Source organism: Sorex fumeus, unplaced genomic scaffold (assembly GCF_029834395.1).
Source record: "Sorex fumeus unplaced genomic scaffold, SorFum_2.1 ptg000054l, whole genome shotgun sequence".
NCBI lineage: Eukaryota > Metazoa > Chordata > Mammalia > Eulipotyphla > Soricidae > Sorex > Sorex fumeus.
In genome coordinates, this window is record NW_026606111.1 from 26,284,713 (window position 1) to 26,305,493 (window position 20,781).

A 20,781-nucleotide genomic window follows, 5' to 3' on the forward strand; every position below is an offset into this window, starting at 1 on the left:
TCCTACCATGGACCAGTTGAGGCCTGAATTTTTTTGTTGTTGTTTTTGGGCCATATTTGACAATGTTCAGGGGTTACTCCTGGCTCTGCCCTCAGGAATTACTATTGGTGCTCAGGGGGCCAAATGGGATGCTGGGGATTGAGCCTAGGCCAGCCATGAGCAATGCAATTGGCCTACCTGCTATATAATTGCTCCAGCCCGAGGTCTGAATTTTGATTCCCATCAACAAGTGCTGAATGCAATTCCAGCAGCTTTTCTTCTTGGCCTCCCCAGTGCCACAACCAAGTGTGTGCAATCCCCAGTCATTGCAGAGACAAAAAGTAGTGTAAGGAAGGAGAGGGAAAAAATAAGCTAAATTGTCAGATGAAATACCATTGGGCAAGGACGTGGGGTGGGTATTAGTTTGGCAGTGGTCTGAGATTAGTGCTTGCTCTGTGCTCAGAGATCATTCCTGGCAGTGCTCGAGGCCATAGTAGATGCAAGGAATTGAACCCAGGTCAGTCATTACAAGGCCTTCTCTGCTCTACCATCTATCCTTCCAGCCCCATTTTACAATATTTCATGGTAATGTTGGAACAGAAGGGAAACTCTTCAGATTCCAAAAAGTGAGTGGAAGCAGAAACCTGACTAGGAGAGCAAGCAACCATGTCATGTGAAGGTGAAAATTCCTTTTTAATGGCTGGAGCCATGGTACAGCCAGTAGGGCACTTGCCAAGCACCCGGTACGGTCCCCAGATCCTGCCAGGAATGACCCTGGAGCATAGAGCCAGGAGTAATCCCCGAGCACTGCTAGGTGTGGCCTCAACACCAAGATAATAATAATAATAACAATAACATAATTAATTTTCTTTTTTAACTTTGAGACACTAATTCTGAGATAATGCTGAGGGATTGTCCAAGTTGGGGGACCTATTAGGAGATGAAACTGATACCATGAAGGGCTATAACTTCAGTGTAAAATTGATAAATTAGTAAAAGAAACCCTTCTCCAAACATGGGTGCTATGCAATGGCTTTTGCCTATCTTGAAATTGATGTTAGGAGAACAGAAAAAACTCTCTCAAGAAACATAACTATGGGGCAGGAGAGATAGCACAGCGGGTAGGGCGTTTGCCTTGTACAAACATGGCCGACCCTGGTTCAATTCCCAGCATCCCATATGGTCCTCTGAGCACCGCCAGGAGTAACTCCTGAGTGCAGAGCCAGGAGTAACCCCTGTGCATCGCCAGGTGTGACACAAAGAGGAAAAAAAAATAAAAGAAAAAGTCAGACCTCGGGCTGGAGCAATTATATAGCAATTATAAAAATATTGTTGTTTTGGGTTTTTTTTTGGTTTGCCTTTTTGGGCTATACCCAGCAATGTTCAGGGGTTACTCCTGGCTTTGCACTCAGGAATCCACTCCTGGTGGTGCTTGGGCATGCATCCATGTGGGATGCTGGGGATTGAACTTGGGTTGGCTACATGTAAGGCAAATGCCCTATCTTCTTTGCTATTGCTCTGGCCCTGAAAATAGAACTAGTGCACTGAAAAATATTTAGTTTTAGAAAACAAAAAAATTATGAAATGTATGTTAATCATTTTATATATCTTGGAACAGGAGCAAGTAGTGCAGCAAGGAGGGCCTTACCTTGCACTCAGCCAATCCTAGTTCAATCCCCCATCTCCCATACAGTTCCATGAGACCTCCTGGAGTGAAGCCTGAGTGCAAAGTCAGGACTAAGATCTGAGCACTGCTAGGTATGGTTCAAAACCCAAATAAATTAAAATAAATTAAAAATAAAAATTAGTAGTTTTGTGTTTCTTAGCCATATGGCAGAGCCTGGCAAGCTACCCGTGGTGTATTCGATATGCCAAAAATAGTAACAATAACAGGTCTCATTCCCCTGACCCTGAAAGAACCTCCAATATGGCAGTGTTAGGAAAGACAAGTAAGGAAAGGCTGCTAAAATCTCAAGGCTGGGACGAATGGAGATGTTACTGGCACCTGCTCGAGTAAATTGATGAACAATGAGATGACAGTGATACAGTGATCTCTTAACTAAGATTAATAAAGAAATAATAAAGTAGCATAGCACAGCGGGTAGGGCTTTAGCCTTACAAGCGGCCAACATGGCCGACCCGAGTTCGATTCCTCCGCCCCTCTCGGAGAGCCCGGCAAGCTACCGAGAGTATTCGATATGCCAGACACAGTAACAACAAAGTCTCCAATGGAGACATTACTGGGCCCGCTCGAGCTCGAGCAAAAGTAGCATAGGGAAGATAAATGTCCGAAGAGATAACAACTGAAAATTTTCAATATTGTCTAAGACACCAATGCTTAGATTCAGGAAACCAAAGTGTATTCCAGAAAAGATAAATACAAATAAATCTAGATTTAAAACTACTGTAAAAATGCAGATGTCAAAGGGGGAGGATAAACAATAGAAATAAACAGTTAATAGATACCACTTAAAGCACGCACACATAGACTGAACACCAGCCAGCAGCAACAATCACCAAAGCAAGACAATGGGGTCATATTATCAATGTGCTCAGAAAAAGACTAATATGAGTCAAGATTTATAATCTCAATGAAACAGCTTTCAAGAATGAGTATAAAATACAGATATGCTCAGTCAACCAAAAGTTTAGAGACTGCCATCACTAAAGAAAATTGCAGGGGCTGTAGCAATAGCACAGCGGGTAAGGCATTTGCCTTGCATGTGGCCAACCCAGGTTCATTCCCAGCATTTCATATGGTCCCCCGAGCACTACCAGGAGTGATTCCTGAGTGCATGAACCAGGAGTAAACCCTGTGCAGAGCCGGGTGTGACCCAAAAAGCAAAAAAAAAGAATAAGTAAATAAAATAAATTGCAAAGACTGCACTTCCAAATGAAGGGAATACTTTAACAAAGATACAGGTGAGGATGAGGATAAGTCCAAATGAATGCTGACCATTTGACCACTACCATATCTAACTTGGGGAAGGGAGAGGATGAGATTAAGTTATACTGGATCTCAGAACTAGAAAAGGATCACAAGATTTTTAATATCCTAAGATGTCAGGATTTCTAAAGTTTAGAAGAAGGAAATACTGATTAACTTCTAAAGTGAAAACATAAAAATAGCTAGGTGATGACCAAAGGAAGACTGGGGAGATACGCAAGATTGGAGAGATAGTTCAGGGGTGGATCCTGAGATCCACACCTGCATCACATGGTCTCCTGAGCATCCTGGAGCACCACTGAATATAGTCAGAACCACTGATAGCCAGAACCACTGAAGGTAGCCACAGTGGCTCCCTGAGTATCTTCTAGGCAAGCACTTTTTTTTTTACCTTTTTTTAATTTTTAAATTGGGGGGGTCATTGGCAATGCTCAGGGGTTACTCCTGGCTCTGCACTCAGGAATTACAGATAGAACTCAGGTAGGCTGTCTGAAAGGCAACACTCTACCCACTGGACTATATCTCTCTGACCCCTACACAACCACTTTAAATTCTGGACTGTTTTTGTGGCCCAGACTTTTAAAAATAGCCAGTCATGTTTCATTTACAAGATATTCTTTTTTTTCTGTGTTTTAAATGAAAGAATTTTGATTTACAGAGTTTTGCTATTTAGGATAGTTGATATTTACTCAACTATTGATAGTTGAATTTTAGGCATATATTTCAACATCAATCCCACTACCAGTATCAGCTTCCCTCCACTAGTGTTCCCATATTCCCTTCCCACTCCTAATCCCCACCCAACACCCAAACTTGACAGGTACACTACAAAGTTTCAGTGATTTCAGTGTAGATCTCATGTTTTTAGTGTTTTTGAGTCTGTGTTTTGTATATATGGCTCTACCACTCACCCATACCACCAGTATAACTGAGGTCCTGGTGCCTGTTCACCTATTATTTCTCAGTCTTTTCTTCCCCTTTATTTCTTTCCTTCTCCCTAACCACAGGGTCGAGAGTGACCTCCCCCTTTTAATACAGTATATCTCCTCTCCAGTATTCTATATTCCATAGATAAGTGAGATCGTCTTGTGTTTCTCTTTGTTCTGGTTTTCTTCACTCAACATTTCTTCCAGTTCCAACCATATTGCTGCAAATTGCATGATTTTGTCATTCCTTGAAGATGCATAATATTCCATTGTGTATGTATATCTGTTTACAAGATATTCTTAAAATACAAAATCATAGAGAGACTGAGGGCCAGAGATGTGGCTCCATGATAAAGCATAAGCCTTGCCTATGTGAGATCCTAAAAAACATTTTAGGGAACAAGCCCCAGCATCTCCCTCCCCCGCATCAGGGGCATAGAAAGACTGCAAATAAGGTAAAAGGTAAAGGCCCTCCCGTTGATTGTCGATTTGCTCGAGCGGGCCCAGTAACGTCTCCATTGGAGACTTTGTTGTTACTGTGTCTGGCATATCGAATACTCTCGGTAGCTTGCCGGGCTCTCCGAGAGGGGCGGAGGAATCGAACTCGGGTCGGCCACGTTGGCCGCTTGTAAGGCGAACGCCCTACCGCTGTGCTAACATTAAAAAGTTAATGTGGCTGAAGTAATATCAAAAAAGAGACAATAAAATATTGTTAGAAATGAAAATGGTCACTACCTAAGTCACTGATAAAATAGGCTGATTCTACCCTCAAGTGTACCACAATCGTAAACGCCCCTTTAATATCATAGAAATGCAAATCACTGCCACACCACTATCATTCAATATTGGTTGGGTTTGCAATTCTAGTCCATAAATCATGACAAAAAAATAGAAAAAAAAAAGCTTTAAGGACTAAAAAGAAACATTTTTCAAAACCACTATAATATAGACCAGAGAGACAGCTCAATGGGTTGGAGCACATGCATCGCAGACAGGAAGCCCCGGTTAAATATCCACCACCTTAAGGTTGCCCAGTTCTGTCACAAGCGAGGCCTCACACACAACTAATAGCAGCTTGAGTGTTGTCAGGTGTGCCCCTGAGCACAAAGAACAATAAAAAAAAATTTCATATAAACAGTCATCTATATACAACCTCACTAAGTTTCATTTTCGCTAAAGAATTATAGGAAACATTTTAGAATTAATAAGTTCATCAATATAAATTTCCATGCAATACAAACAATAATAAAATACTATTTTGATGCCATTATAGTTAGAAAAATTGTCAAATAAATGTCGACATTAATTTAGCAAAAGTTGTGCATCGCATTAATAGAGAAAGCTATATTTTACTGAAAAAAAACTAAAGATTTAAATAAGGTCTAGGGGTTTGATTCTTTAGGTGTTTTATTTTGTTTTGCTATGGTGGTGGGTGGGGAGGGATGTTGGGGCACACCCAGCTATGCTCAGGGCTTACACCTGGCTCTTGCTCAGGGATCAGTTCCGGTGGTGCTTGGAGGACCATAGATGGTGCCAGGAATCAAACCTTGGTCAGCAGCATGGAAGGCAAGCACCTTCCCCACTGTATTACGTCTCCAGCCCTAGTTTGATACATTAGAAACATAATTACCTTGCAAGTCTAAGGGGGTGAGCTCTTTCCGGACAAAGGATGACCCTGGCAGTGCTCTGTCAGGATTCCCAGAGTCACAGAGAAGCATGTGATGGCAGCCAGTTTGTGTGAGCATGGTAACCGCAGCAGGCAACAACCCCTGCGAGCCCCACAACCCGGAGCTCACCACCCCCACCCTGTCATCACAACAAAAACAAAGGGAGGGGAGAGGAAAATTAAAATAACAACATTTTTAAAAGAACAAATACATGCAGAAATTTTGAGTTGCTCACAGAAAGCTTCCCAATCATGCAGACATCAGTTTTCCCACACTGACTAAATCCAATTTCAGAGAAAGTCCCACCAAAATTTTTCACAGAACTTCAAAGAGTTAATACTAAAAATGAAATAGAAAAGTAAAGTGTTAAAAATAGCTCATTCTCCCTAAGAAAATAACCAGGTAAAGGTCAGAGAGGTTGTGCCTTGGTTAAAACAGTTGCCTTGTACCCTGCAAGCTCCAGTTCAAATTTCCAGCACCACATATGATCCTTCAGAGCACTGCCAGGGGCACAGAACCAGGAATAGCCCCTGAACACTGTTGAGTGTAGCCTTCCCTCTGATCCCTGCCGAAAGAACCAAGTAAGGACTTATGCTCCCAAAATTTGGATATCAAAATTTGGCGGATACTAAGTACAGAAAGTAAGACAGTGGGATAGTGGCAGAGAAATGAACAAAGGGAAAACTGGAGTATAATAGAAAACCTGGAAAGAATCGAGCAAATGGCAAGAATTGATTTGATCATAGAGTGGATATTAGAAGTATATAAGGAAAGTTTCAATCAATGCTACCAGGAAAACTTATTAATTAATGTGTAAAGATAAAATTGGAGCCCTACCTCACACCATACAAAAAATTTAAATCCAGTTGGATTAAAGACTTAGATATGGAAGGTCACTATCACTGTCACTGTTCATCTATTTTCTTGAGCAGGCCCCAAAAATTTAAATCCAGTTGGATTAAAGACTTAGATATGGAAGGTCACTATCACTATCACTCCCATTGTTCATCTATTTTCTTGAGCAGACCCAGTAACATCTCCATTGTGACACTTGTTACTATGTTTGGCATATTGAATATGTCACGGGTAGCTTGCCAGGCTTTGCCGTGAGGTAACATTCCAAAACATTTAGAAGGAAATTTAGGAGAAGCTAAGAATGTGGTTCCTTGGTAGAATTCATGACTTGCACGTGTGAGGTCCTGGGTTCAATCTTCTGGCACTGCCTGTATTAATACAGCCACTAAGGGAAACAATTTTATAGTAGTGTCTTGTAAAATTAAATAAAAACCAGTTTTAAGTCAGGATTTATATACTAAAGAAACTCTTGCAACTGTGTGCTAGGAGAAAACCAAGAGATACTTAAAGCAGTATTGTTCATAATTACAAGAGAAAGAAGAGAGGGAGAGAAGGGAGGATGAGAGGAAAGGAAAAGGAATGGGCAGCCAGCAAGGAAAACCCAAATATCCATTCATGGTTGTGAGCTGTAAGAACTCATCGCCTGTGATGTACTCACATAGTGGAGCACTATACAACACTAAAAATAAAAGAAATTCCATTGTGTTAATGTGCCACAATTAATTGAGTGCCAGCATTAAACAAATCATTGAAAACTATGTTTTTTGTGCTTCTGTTTATAGGAAGTTTTTTATGCAGCACGTCTTCATGCTTTATCATTTAGTATTTAGACATACCTTAATAATAAATAAATAGAATTGCTGTTGTTGTTGTGCCACATCAGCAATTCTCAGGATTTACTCCTGGCTCCATGTTCAGGGGACCATACGTGTTGCCAGGGATAGAACTTGACTTGACTGCATGCAAAGCAAGTTCCTTATAGGCTGTAATTCCTCTACAACCAGGTGGTAAACTGAAAATCAAGCAAATGAGTAAAACATTCCAGGGTGATGACTATCTGTGCTGCAATGTGTATGAGAGGGGAGTATGTGGAGATGGGATGCATTCTTCTTACAGATAATCCTAAGAACCTATTTTAATTTTTTTTAATTTGGGAGCAATACCCAGCAGTGCTCAGGGATCACTCCTGTCAATGCTCAGGAGACCATATGTGGTGCTAGGGATCAATCCTGGGTCAACAATGCAAAAGGAAACAGTATACCTTGCTCACTGTAATATCTTTCTGACCCCTGAGAACTTATTTTTAAAACATTGTTGTAAGGATATGAGGATTACTTTTTTTTGTTTGTTTTAAGGCCACACCTAGCAGTGCGCAGGGGTTATTCCTGTTCCCTTATTGATTTAAATCTAGAACATCCCTGAACTGGGAGGTTCCTTCTTTTGGGTTTTTACTTATCACTCTGGTGCTATATTTGGCCCCTGTTCTGCCATTATTAGAAATTCGACTTCTGTACTTTCCTGGCAATGCCAAGTCCTTAGTCTCAAGACTCAAGATCATCATCATTCTTTTTGAGTACTTTTTGCCCAGATGAGAAGACTAAGAGGGAATAGTTGATTGCAGAAGCCTTTTTCTCTAGTGATGTCCACAATGAAATATTTCAAAATAATTCTTTATTAAAAAGCAAAGCAAGGAGCTGAAGTGATAGTATAGCTGGTAGGGTACTAGCTTTGCATATGGATGACCCAGGTTTCATCCTCAACACCCCAAGCTCTGCCAGGAGTGATCTCTGAGTGCAGAGCCAGAAGTAAACCTAGACCATAGCTGGGTGTGTCCCAAAACAGAAATCATAAAACAACAACAAAAAGCAAAACAATTCCGTTTCAAAAAAGAAAGAAAGAAAGAATAGCAATGTAAACCTTGGCGCTTGAGAAATGGCACAAGGGGTCAGGTGTCTTGCACACATCTCAACCCTGATTAATTCCTGGCGCAGCATGAGATCTCCAAAAGCACCACCAGGAGTGATCCTTTAGCACACAGCCAGGGCTAAGTCCAGAGCACCACCAGATATGGCCTAAAAACCCAAAACAGAGACAAACAAAAATATCCAATAAGATATGTCTTAAAAGCTAAACAATAGTGAAGTGATGAAAAGGCAGGATGCCACCCCTTTCTGGATGGACCTTATCAAAATCACCTAGTGTGGGACTGGAGCAATAGTACAGCTGCTAGTGCTTTTGCCTTGCATATGGCCAACCTGGGCCATCCCATATGGTTCCTAGAGCACCACCAGGAGTAATTCCTGAGTGCAGAGTCAGGAGTAACCCCTGAGCATCGCTGGGTGTGACCCAAAAAGAAAAAAAAAATCACCTAGTGTTGTTCTCTTTGAAGACCTTAATCTAAAAAATTGAGATGACAAGAAGGGCCGGCTTGTAGCTCAACAGTAAAGCAGTTGTTCTGCATGTGTGAGGCTTTGGGTTTCATCCCCACTAACAAAAAAGCATAAGCAGTTGCCCTGTGTGTTCTTAGGAACTGAATATCAGCGTTCTATTAATAGATAACAAATCTTGTCATCAATTCTGTCTATCAAATGATCCCTTCACCTTGGAAGTTTCATCACTGACTCATAATTGTGCTTTCTTTTTTGGTAATAATACAAGTTACATCTTTACCTCTTCACTCAGCTGTTCACACTCAGCCACATCACAGTTGGCAGTAGAGGACAGTTATTATATTTTTGGTCGCTTTTTAAGTCTTTTTTAAGACTTTCATAATAAGCAAAACATACTGCCACCTACTCAACTTGAACTTGCAGAGGCATCCTCAATAAACAGAAAGGAAGCACACTGAACTGAGGGAAGAAAAAAATGTTGATTCCCAAATTTATCTTCGAGGAAATTAAAAATACACAATAGAGTAACAGCTGTTCTAGATTTCCATCTGAGATTAGCAGATAAGTTATTATTGAAATTCAAAGTTGTGACATCTTTAGATAAATATTTGCCCTTGATTTTCACAGCCTCTGATTCAACAGAAATCTGGAAAGGTTTGCAGTCTAGCCCGGAGAATATCATTTTCAATCTACAGCTCAGCTCTGGGGTTGAAAAGGAGCCCAAGGGTGAAATCTGCCAGCAGATATGTCATCTGCAGCCTATTGGTTCCCAGGTGTCAATATCTAGGTCTCTTTGTGCCCTGACACATTTCAAGCCAGTCCTTGAAGTTCTCTTAACCCTTTTTTCTGAGCCTCATTCAGCTTCTGGCTCACCCCGCCTGTCCATTTGGTGTCACTACCCTGTTTTGATGCTCTGGGAGGGCTGCCATCCTAAAGCTCAGCTTGGAAAGACTTGAATCCGTCTGCTTTAGAACACATAAGTGCCTGCAAGGCTTCAGAGCTGGAGCTTTCCCCATCAAAATTAAAAGCCTGGGCGGTTCCTAGCTCAAGCCCTTGGCTCAACAAATGGCCTCCCTTCCACCAGCACGTGGGCCACCCCGCCGTCCCTCCACTTGAGGAACCAGTCCTTAAGGGAAGAATGTGGTCTTTGCACTAACCCCAAGGACCGGGGCGTATCGGTGTCAGGGAAGCCACCACCGCTAACCAGCTAGCAACGGGGGCCTGCAGACAGGGGGAATGGGCCAAGTTCCAGTGTGAAAAGAAAGTCCTGCTGCTGTGCTCTCCCTCGGCTAAAGAGCCCTCCCGCCTGCTCCTGAGGAGTCTGAGAGGAGGGAAAGAACTCCTGGTGCCTGCGTGCGCGTTTCCCGGAGCAGAGACCGCCTTAATCCTACATTAAAAATAATCAGCATCAGTCCCTCTCCTAGCTACTAGGCGCCTGCAGAGTAATCAGATAGCTTCTTCCTGATACTGCGGGTCACCACTTGTTGGAAAACCGAATGGGGGGAGGGGGGGACCCGTCTCTCCATCCCCTCCTATCTGCTGAAGGACTGGGGAGGCAGCCCCCCAACTTCTGGGTAGCCTTAAAGGGCAAGCAAAACTCGCTGGGGTTCCCCCGCTCATGAAGAAGGTAGTAGTTGCTGTGTAAATAGCTGAAGACCACAGTCTGCAACTGTGCCTTCTGTTGCACAAGCCTGCACCCTTCCCAACCTGGTGCGCGACCCCCGCCAACTTTCCCCAACGCTCCCCTCTCTCCCTGCTCCTCCACAACCCCCGGCCCCCCGCCAACGGCATCTCCCCGCGCCCCACGCCTGGGAAGGGCTGTAACCCGCCACCCCCGACTGGGAGTCGGGGAGAGGGGTGGTGGAGCGGAGCCGGCCACACCCGCACCCCTTCCCCACTCCCCACTCCTCCCCGGTTCCCCCACGCCCCTGTCTCTCTCCCTGCGGCTCCTCCTCCGCCCGGGTCCCTCCCCTCCCCCCCCCCCGGACCCCAGCAGCGGGAGGGAGGGAGGGAGGGAGGCGGCCGAGCCAGCTCCGTCTTGGCCGCGGCCCCCTCCCCCGCCTTATAAAAAAGAAATTGACTTTTGTTTGGAGTTTGTGAAAAGTGGGGCTCCGGGCCCAGTCAATGGGGCGCCCCGCGGCGCGGGCTGAGTGGAGCTAGCGCGAACCGCTCAGCCGCGGCCCCAATTAATCCGCCCTTTGTGCCGCCCGCCCGGCCGCCCCCGCCGCAGCATCACCAGCGCCCCATTGTTCGGCCGCGCCGGGCCGCGGGATTTACCCTTTTCAAACAGCCGGTTTTGTCCCGGGCAGTTCGAGCGGAAGTTTCTCACTGACAATTTGCCCCAAATAGATAGATTTGTCAGAAGCGACCTTCGGGAAGGAAGCAAAAAGCCACCGGCCTGAAGGTTGGGGGGTGCGGAGGGGGGGGGGTGGGATGGGGTGGTACAGGATGTCCCACCGTCCGCGGCCGCGCCGCCCTCCTCGCCCCCCCCCCCCCAGCATCCCGCACGCGGGGGGTCCCCAGATCTCGCCGCCGCCACCTGCCGAGCCCGAAGCTCTGCGGACCTGACCTCCGTTTACCCGCCTATAAAATGGGGCGGCCCGACTTTGGCCAGCCGTAAGTTGGACCACTCGGGATTCAGTGCGCGGGGACCCCTCTCAGGCCCTTCCTGGCGTACTTTTTAAGTTAGGCTCCGTGATTTTGCAATCTGAATGTTTCTGGAAGGCAAGGAACGCTGCAGCATCCTTCCATTCCGGACCTTGCACGCATCGAATCTCCTTCCCCCACCTCCTAACCCCCTACCTCCCTCCTCCCCAGACCCCTAACTTGTAAGCAAATATCTGGCGAGGCCTGGGGACCGGCGTGCAGCTCGCCTGAAGGTGGGTCGTGGCAACAAGTTCCGGATTGTGCACGTGCTGTCGCTTGCCTGCCCTCCAGCTCCTCCTTAACAAAGATGTCAACCGTGCCGAATGCCAGGTGGGGCCTCTGTAAGGCCACCTATTGTCCCCTCATAAGTCAAGATAGCAACGCTTTGTACTCAATGGCCAGTGATCAGGGGCTCTCTCAACTTGGGAGTCGGGCTGGGCTGTAAGCTTTTCTTTTCTTTTCTTGCCCCCACCCACCCGAGCAATTCTTTTCCCAAATGACCTCACTTAATAAGCAAAATTTAAATGGGAAGAAAAAGCCCAATATGTTGCTGATGAAAAGAATAGTTACTGATTTCTTCACACTTAATGGCAAGTATGCGTCTTTTAAAATACAGCCTCATACCAAACAGATCTGTGAATTTTAAGCAGAACTGAATTGTATTAATCAGTTGATGGGTTTGTTCATTTTCTATCTCTAGAGGAGAAATACCAAGCTAGGGATTCCACCGTGTCTATTTCTAGTGTACTCAAGTAATCTCTTTCTTTAGTCCAGAAAATTTTCTGCTAGTTGCAGGAGAGAAAAATTGAAGGAAAAAAAGAAAAGCGGAAAAAAAAGAAAATCTGTTTTTTGTTTATCCATCAGGTGAATACACACTTCAGCATCATACAGAGGAAACCCTAGGTGGTCTTTAACAAGATTTCAGTGGTTAAGAGCTACAATTTAGAGAAGATGACAATACATACACAGTGTCAATAGTATTTAAACAAACAACCCAGACAACAGAATAATGGTTATTAACTATGATGTGTTGGGCTTCTGAGTAATTTCCCATGGCTAGCGGCAGCCAAACAGCTGCTGGAGTTCACCCTTTAAACCTGTTTAAGGACTGCTTCTAAAATTGTATTTAAGTTCAAGCATTCAGAACTGTCCTCAAAATGGAGCAGAAGTAAATGATTTAGTAATAATGTTGAAGCCAGTTGTAAAAAATGTCCTTCATGCCAAAAGGACCCTAACCACTGTACTAGATTCAACTTTGAAAGATTATATGTCTCTAAAATGTGGATACTATATGCCTTTCAGCATGGGTTTATGTATCCTAATGGAGCTCTTTAACTCTACTTAAGCTTGCATGCGTTTTAAAAATTGATTAACCATATAGCAACCATATTAAAGTGTACCCCTCTAGGAGGTTGAAAATATTTTTAAAAATTCAAAAAGAGGGCAAGGTTAATTTTATAATAATTTATCTCACTTCTAAGCAAATATTAAGTTTCTTAAATTACTTTAGTTATCAAAATATTAAAATGAATGCCACCCTATGGATTTCAAACATGCAATATAAATTGGTTTTTAGCTAATGCAACTGAGAATACATATATTTAAGGAGAGAAATTAGGCAATTATGAATATTGGGGCGATTATACTTTATTTCAGTTAACAATAAATGCAGACTAAAGTTGAATCGCTTCCACTGTTTTCATTATTGTTATTTAATGTTTATGAAGTATTCACTTTGCTCGAATAGACTGTCAAAACATATCAAAGAACCTCAGTCTTCAAAAGAAAAAGGCTGCTTAAACACCTCTATTGTTGTATCTGTAAGATGTTACACATATGTTGGATGTATATGTGGTTATTTCATCTCTCTCATTATTCAATGTTCTTTTATGATAGGAATGTTAGATTTTAAATCTCTATTTAATTTCTTTCAAAGTCATGTCAGTTATACCTGAAATTTTAGAGACTAGGCAAAATGTCTGCAACCTACCTCCTGAGCTGTGAACTGCTATACCTGAAAGCCAAATCCTCCTCCTCCCAGCAGGCAATCATCTTATGCCCTGAAGCATGAGATCTGATTACCCCTATCATCATCTTAGCTTGCATAGATACAGATGTTATTAACGGCTGTAGTTTATCCAACCCCTTTTAAAATCGCAGCTGCAGCATTTGACTTGGGGACCTCCTGTGAATCCCACTGGTTGACTCCCTCTTGCACAAAGCACGTGGGGTTTGTGGGGTTTGGAGGAGGGAGAAGAGAGGGGGAGGTTTGTTTTGTTTTGAAGGGTTTTTTTTTTTTAATCAGACTTCCCTAAATAGCCACTAGGCATCTTTGTAAGTGATGTGAATTCTGAAATTACTTAGTAGAATAGGACAACAGAGTACTGTGTGAACTAGATCATTTGGAAACAAAGCATACTAGAATGTATGATGCTTTTCGCTGCATTATTAGAGATAGAATATGTGGTCCTGATACACTTATTTGTGATTTTTTTTTAAATCATAGCTTGTTCTCAAATATATTAGCCACAATTATACTCTGGTTATCCCATTTTACATAATAATTGTTCCTGCTAGTTGTGAAGCAGTAATCTGGATAAAGCAGGTTTTTAAACCTAGAAGAGAGAACAGAGGTGGGGTTTTTGTTGTTGTTGTTGTTGTTGTTGTTTTTTAATAAAGAAGGTCCAGATTGTCAATTGACCAAATCCAGTGATCATTTAATCGTTGACTTTTCCGCAGCATATACAATTAGCATCTCTAAGTAGCTTCTCTTTTAAGTCAAATCATCTCTTCAAAACAGAAACAGACCTCACAGGTTTTCTGTCCCTACTCATAAAGCAAAAATTGAGTACTGGTGGAGAGGGGATTTAGAGAAAAGGCTGTAAAGCAAAGGAATCTGAAGTTCTAGAAACACTGAACTACTGGTTCACAGTGTACAAACCGCTTTGCTTAATTCTGATTACTTCACTAGTTAAGTGAGTGAATTACCTTAATTGGAGCCTCTAGGAGCCTTCTGGGAAGTGGGAGGTAATTCAATGCAGAGCAATGAGAATTTCAGAGTGTCAGACTTGAGCTCTATCTAGAGATATGGGTGCCTGGGTCACTTCTATCTCTTGAAGAGTGTGAATCCCTGTGCTCTGTGATTCTAAGCTACTTGGAAGCCAAATCAAACTGCATGATTCATAGGGAAATTAAGACACTGAAAAGGGGAGTGGGGAACAATCTCCTTTTGAATGCAGTCTGCTTTTTTGTTTGTTTTTGGGCCACACTCTGGCGGCGTGTGTGGTGCTCAGGGCTTCCTCCTGGCTCTGTGCTCAGGCATCATTCTTGGCAAGGTAAGGGGGACCATTACGTGGTCTCAAGGGTTGGTTACATGCAAGTGCCCTATCTGCTGTACTACAGCCCTGGCCCCCAAGCAGTCTGCTTCCTTGATTTCTAGTTATTCTTTGATTTAAGAACATTTGGTTTTGTCCTTGTTTCCCAAGGTTTGGAGAACTAAAAACCTGTCCCTTTTCCCTACTCTTCCACCCCAAACCGTGTTGCTTGTGAGGACCATCAGGCAGGCCACACTATGCATTCCACACTTTTAAAGCATCACTCAGAGCAAATGAATCAGATCCACTTCTGCCTTCAAGAAGCTCCTTGCCTCTTTGGAGAACTGAGTCCTATGTCCCCTTCGATCTTCATTTCAGAGAGCCTTTGGGAAATAGGAAGAGCCTGGTCTCTTATGACTTATCTTCCAGGGGCCAGAAGAAATATCTTTTCGTTGCTCTTTTGGTCCTTGGGTAACATCTTTCTTTGTTTATTTTAAATACTGGAATGCTGTATCTCTTATAGGCAGGGAGCCTAGATCTAAATGAAAGCCTGTTGATATGTGAGTCATGATAAATTCCTTCTAGAACAAGGAAGGACGTAAACAAAATAGTTTTACAGAGGAAATAAAGTGATGGGAGAAGGAAGTTTCTATTTGGTTATTCTTGGGGTAACAAATTAAAAAAAATGCAGAGAGACTCTAAATATTTCTAATACTCTGCCTGTTTCTTCTGTTGATGTGGCCCTAAAGGAGGATGAATGTGAAAAAAAAAATGAATGTGAGGGGGCTGGAACAATAGCACAGTGGGTAAGGCGTTTTCCTTGCACGTGGGCGACCCGGGTTTGAATCCCAGCATCCTGAACACCACCAGGAGTGACTTCTGTGCATCGCTGGGTGTGACAACCCCCCCCAAAAAAAGAAAACAAAAATAAAAAATGTGAAAGAAATTCAGTTTTTTTATCTCAAGAAAAAACAAAATTTCCTCTTGTGCAAACAGTTGTGTCACTGAATTTGCCATAAGCCATGTATGTCTTCCCACCTAGTCGGGAATAAAAGACAAACCTTAGCCAACACATACCTAAGAAAGGCCATCCCAAAACTCTACAGCTCTAGCATCCAGGATCTAGAGCGCCTACATGTTCCCAATCAGAAAGGAACAAATAACTTGTAGAGAGGCCCACAGTGGACTTCAGAGCAAGGCTGACAGATCCCAGTCCTTCATTTGTGAGCAAATCCTGACTATGCTTGTACTTCATGTAAGACTCAGCTCTGGAATCCACCTACATGCACACACTCTCTCTCCACCCACTGGAGAAGCAACAAGCCACCATAGTTGGGTTAGGACTTAAATACAGATGAAAATCATTCAGTCATTCATCTGTCTTTCTCCTAACAAAAACTCAAACAAAGCTTGTGTTGGGATGCCTTTTGGAGCCGGACTATCAAACCTAAACCCGAGCTCCACTGATGTTTCCAAGTCTGGTTATTTCTTAAATTAGCTTGTCAGAAAGGTGAAGTCTTTTTAAAGGACTGAGTCACCAGAAGTAGAGGGGGTGTGGGGGCTGGTCACTGCTCTCTGTTCCACACCTACCACACCCACATCAGCTCTGCTTACTATTGGGTGTTTCCTTTCTCTTTTGCTTTTTTTTTTTTTTTTAGAAGAAAAGGGGATACAGTTAATGGAGAAAGTGATGCCACTTTTAAGGAAACTAGTATATGGAAAATTAGACAGAGAATCTGATATCTGGTGCTTGAGCAGTGTTCTGAAGGTATCTTTCACATACACTCTAGTGAGCAAGATTCTACTTCACCTGAGCAGAAGAGTGAGCTGTATTGCAAGATGGTTTTCAGAAGCAGAGTCCTGTAACCAAGATGAGCTTTCCAGGGCATAGCCCACTTGAATCCACTGCACATTTCCTCAGATTTCCCTGTATTCTACTTAAATGCAAAGTCCTTGTCACCTTCTATGTGTCTGTTTTCCCCTGAACCTTGAAAAGAGAGTTACATCAATAATCTCCCACACTCCTAGTAGATAGGTGGAAGTCATACTTGATGAAAGGGATAAATTAGTGAATAGACAGAAAGATTGGAACCGGAGCTATAGTACAAGCAAGTAGGGCTTTTTCCTTGCATTGGCTGACCCGAGTTCAATTCCCGGCATCCCATATGGTCCCCTGAGCACCTCCAGGAGTAATTCCTCAGTGCAGAGCCAGGAGTAACCCCTAAACATCGTTGGGTATGATAAGAAAGAAGGACAAAGAAAGAAGGAAGGAAGGAAGGAAGGAAGGAAGGAAGGAAGGAAGGAAGGAAGGAAGGAAGGAAAAGAAAGACTACTGGATCCCCCAGAATATCTTGTGGTCTTATTTCTTATCTTGGGCCAAAATGTAAACAACCTGTGATAAAAAGACTCCACGCCTGAATTTTTTTTTTCTTTTTGGGTCACACCCGGTGATGCACAGGGATTATTCCTGGCTCATGCACTCAGGAATTACTCCTGGCGGTGCTCGGTGCTCGGGGGATCATATGGGATGCTGGGAATCAAACCCTGGTCAGCTGCGTGCAAGGCAAACACCCTACCTGCTGTGCTATTGCTCCAGCCCCTTCATGCCTGAATTTTGATTTTGGTTTGGCTGAAATGTCCATATTCACAAGAGAATAAAGAGAAGCTGCAGGACCTGATAGAAGGAGCAGAATTTTCAAGGTGTGGTTCACTCTTTTCCCAAGCTAAGGCTATATAAACTCACCTTGTACTTAATACAAATGTTATTTCTGTCCAAAGTTATTTTTGGTGGACTTGAGAGATAGTACAGGGGTAATGTGCTTGCCTTGCATGCAGCTAATGTTAGTTAGAATCTTAGTACCGCGTGTAGTCCCCTAAGTGATCCATAACCATAAAGACTGGAGTAAGCCCCGAACACAGCCAGGGATTATTTTAAGGGCCCAGAGAGATAGTTCAGTGGGTAGGGCATTTGCCTTGCACGCAACCTACTGGGGTTCAATCCCCGGCACCCCTTATAGTCCCCCAAGCCTCCAGTAGAGATCCTTGAGTTCAGAACCAGGAGTAAGCCCTGAACACTGCTGAGTGTGATACAAAAACAAAAAAAAAAAAGTATTTCAATGGGGGCAGAGATATGGCTCAGTGGTAAAGCACTTGCCTTTCATGTATGATTCTTCCTGGCACTGCATAGTGTCTCTAAGAATTGCCAGGAACACCAAGCCAGGAGCTCCTAAGTACTGCCAAGTATGACTCAAAACCAAACCAAACTAAAACAAAAAGATATTTCTGATATAGGTGGCCTTTACCCCTTACCAATCATTTCCTTTCATGGATGCATGAGAATGCTTTGAAAGTTAGACTGATGGAGAGACTACCTGTCTGCAAGGACTGGGGCCAAGAGAAGTAGTGTTGCATGCCTAGCATTATCCAGGTAGTTAGAATAGAACCCAAATCTACACCTTCTGGCTCTCAGTGGTCAGTCTTGCTGTACCTCCAGTGGCTTCTTGGGAAATCTGCAAATCTTTCTTCATTCACTCAACACATATGCAGCATGCTGGAGCCCTGGGATAGGAAGATGAAAAGTAATAGTTCTGGCTTGCAGAGGCTTTCTTTCCCAGGCTTCCAGGAGACAGAAAGGGATAACATCCCACTACCCCACCCCCCACCTCTGCCCCCTCCTCCATAAGATTCTTAACCTTAGGTTTCATGTCCCCACACCCTGCAGGGCTGTCAAAAGCAGAAGCTTGCAGGTAAGAGGGTGGCGGGGAGAAAATGCCCATATAGCCTTCTCCTGGACTTGTTCCTGAGTCAGCTTTAGTCCCTTCATCTTAGCCAAAAATTTCCCCAGACTTGGTCATTACTGTTGCCACCAATCATGACAGAAAGTCATGGGAGTGATTTCAGAACAGCACTGTGATTTACACAAGATAATTACAGCTGTGTGCTCAGGAGGAACTGCTGAGTATGTGCTTACTGCTGTGTCTTTGCTCTAAGGGTGCGTGTGTAAGTGTGTGTGTGTTTCTAGTGACTTGACTTATTGACACCTCTCTAGACTTGCAACTGGAGAGAGGGTTTTCCTTACTTTTCAAACACTTTGGAAAGCTGCAGCAGTATTTTCCAGAAAGTTTTGATGCCTATGCATGATTAAAAAGAAGTGAAAGTACCTGGGACTGGGAGGAATAGACCACCGGGAGTCCTCAGGAGCCTTACTACTTAGAACTTCAAGCCCCAGAATCCCGAAGACAAAAGGGCTTCCAGTTCTTCTCACCAGATTCCTAACCTCCACCCCCCATTCCTGTCCCCTGGAAGGGGGGCGGGGGAGAACAGGTCAGGATCTAGTCCTGAACACTGAACTTCAGTTTCCGCTCAGAAACTGGGTACTTTAAGTTCTTTGTCCTTGACCCAGCTCCCCCTCAGAGTCTCTGCTATGCCAGCGGTGGGAGCCACGACTCCTGCTTCCAAATACTATCCTGCAAGCTAGTGACTGTCTCTTAGATGCCCATAGGAAAACCACTTCCCTTTTGGGACGCAGAGTTCGCAGAGTTCGAGTAGTCACTACCTCCCGAGCTCGTTCGCAGATTCCACTTCTTTGATCCAACTTGCCTCTCAACAGTGTTGATTTCGTGTCCTGTCTCAAAACAAAACAAAACAAAATCTCAGGTTGATCATGGTTTAGGTCCCACCCTTCGCTAATCTCACCTCAATCCAGAGGACCGAGGAAAGAGTTGACCCCTTGGAAAGAGTTGGCCCCGGCCCACTACACACACACCTACTCGCTCTGGGTGAGGCTGCGGCAAGGATGCAGGTGGGGCGGGGCGCCTAGCGGTGGTGGGCTGCAGCCCAGCCCGGGTTGCGGTTGCGGGTGGAAAGTTCCTGCGGTCACGTGCTGGAGTACGCAGCCCGCGCCTAGGCCCGCGGGGCAGGGAGCGGGGTGCCGCGCACACTGGCACACACTCCGAGCAAAAGTCCAGGTCGACCCCAGGTCTGCAGAAAGTGTGGGGACAGGGCTGGGAGGGCGACGTTGTGGACGCGGGCATCAGCTTCCCCTACCCTCACCCCAACAGGCCACCCAACAGGTAGCCGAGGCTAGGGGAGCCAAAGGGCTGACCCCTGACCTCTGTCCGGACCCAAGCTCTGACCGAGCACTTGTTCGACAAGTTCAAGCTGCTAGGAGAGCTTCAATAAGAATTAATCTCCAAGAGCCTGGGCCGCCGGTTCCTGGGCGTGCGCGCTCTCGGCCTGGCGCACAGACCGTGGTTGGAGAGAGCCCAGCAAACGTGGGGAGAGAGGAAAAGCGCGGGGCTGGGAGAGGGGACATAGGACGGTGGCGGATGCCTTGGTCTAGGAGAGGGAGAGAAGCCACTGGGGACAAGCTGCTGCGGAAGGAAGAAAAGAAAAATATCCACTCTGCAGCCTTTCTAATGCCGATCTTGGAAACATCAGAAGCTTCGCCCCACTCCCCCACGGGTTTTTGCCTTGAGAAGCGGGGCTTTGCAAGCGTCCTCCCGAGTAAACCAACCGCACCAAAGCCACGGGTACAGGGAGCTTGCAGCTTCTGGCCTATCACCCACCCCGGTCCCCCGCCCCACAGGTCGAGCGAGAGTCTGCACAAAGCACACTCAGCTCTAACTTTCCGCAGATAGTTGCAAAATGAATCATTACTCACCTCGGGCCAGATCCAAGTTTTACCCATCAGAAGGGGCACGGGACCTAGAAAGAACCCATTCACTTGACCGTAGCGGGCAGAGCCGCGTGCGCGCGCGCGCGCGCGCGCGCGCACACACACACACACACACACACACACACACACACACACACACACACACCGCCGCCCAGTTTTCTCCACATATCTGTCTGGCACTCGGCAGAGAAGGAGGCCAGCGCTTGTTGAGAAAGCTCTATTTCTTTCACCCACTTCCACCTGGTCCCGAAATATCAGATTTCATTTTTATTACAAGAGCTATACGGTCCTCACCATCATGCGTGCACAGAGCCACACTCCCAGGCTCACGCTCTGGGACTCGTCAGCTGAGAGAGCGCCTGCATTTTCCTTGGGAGCCG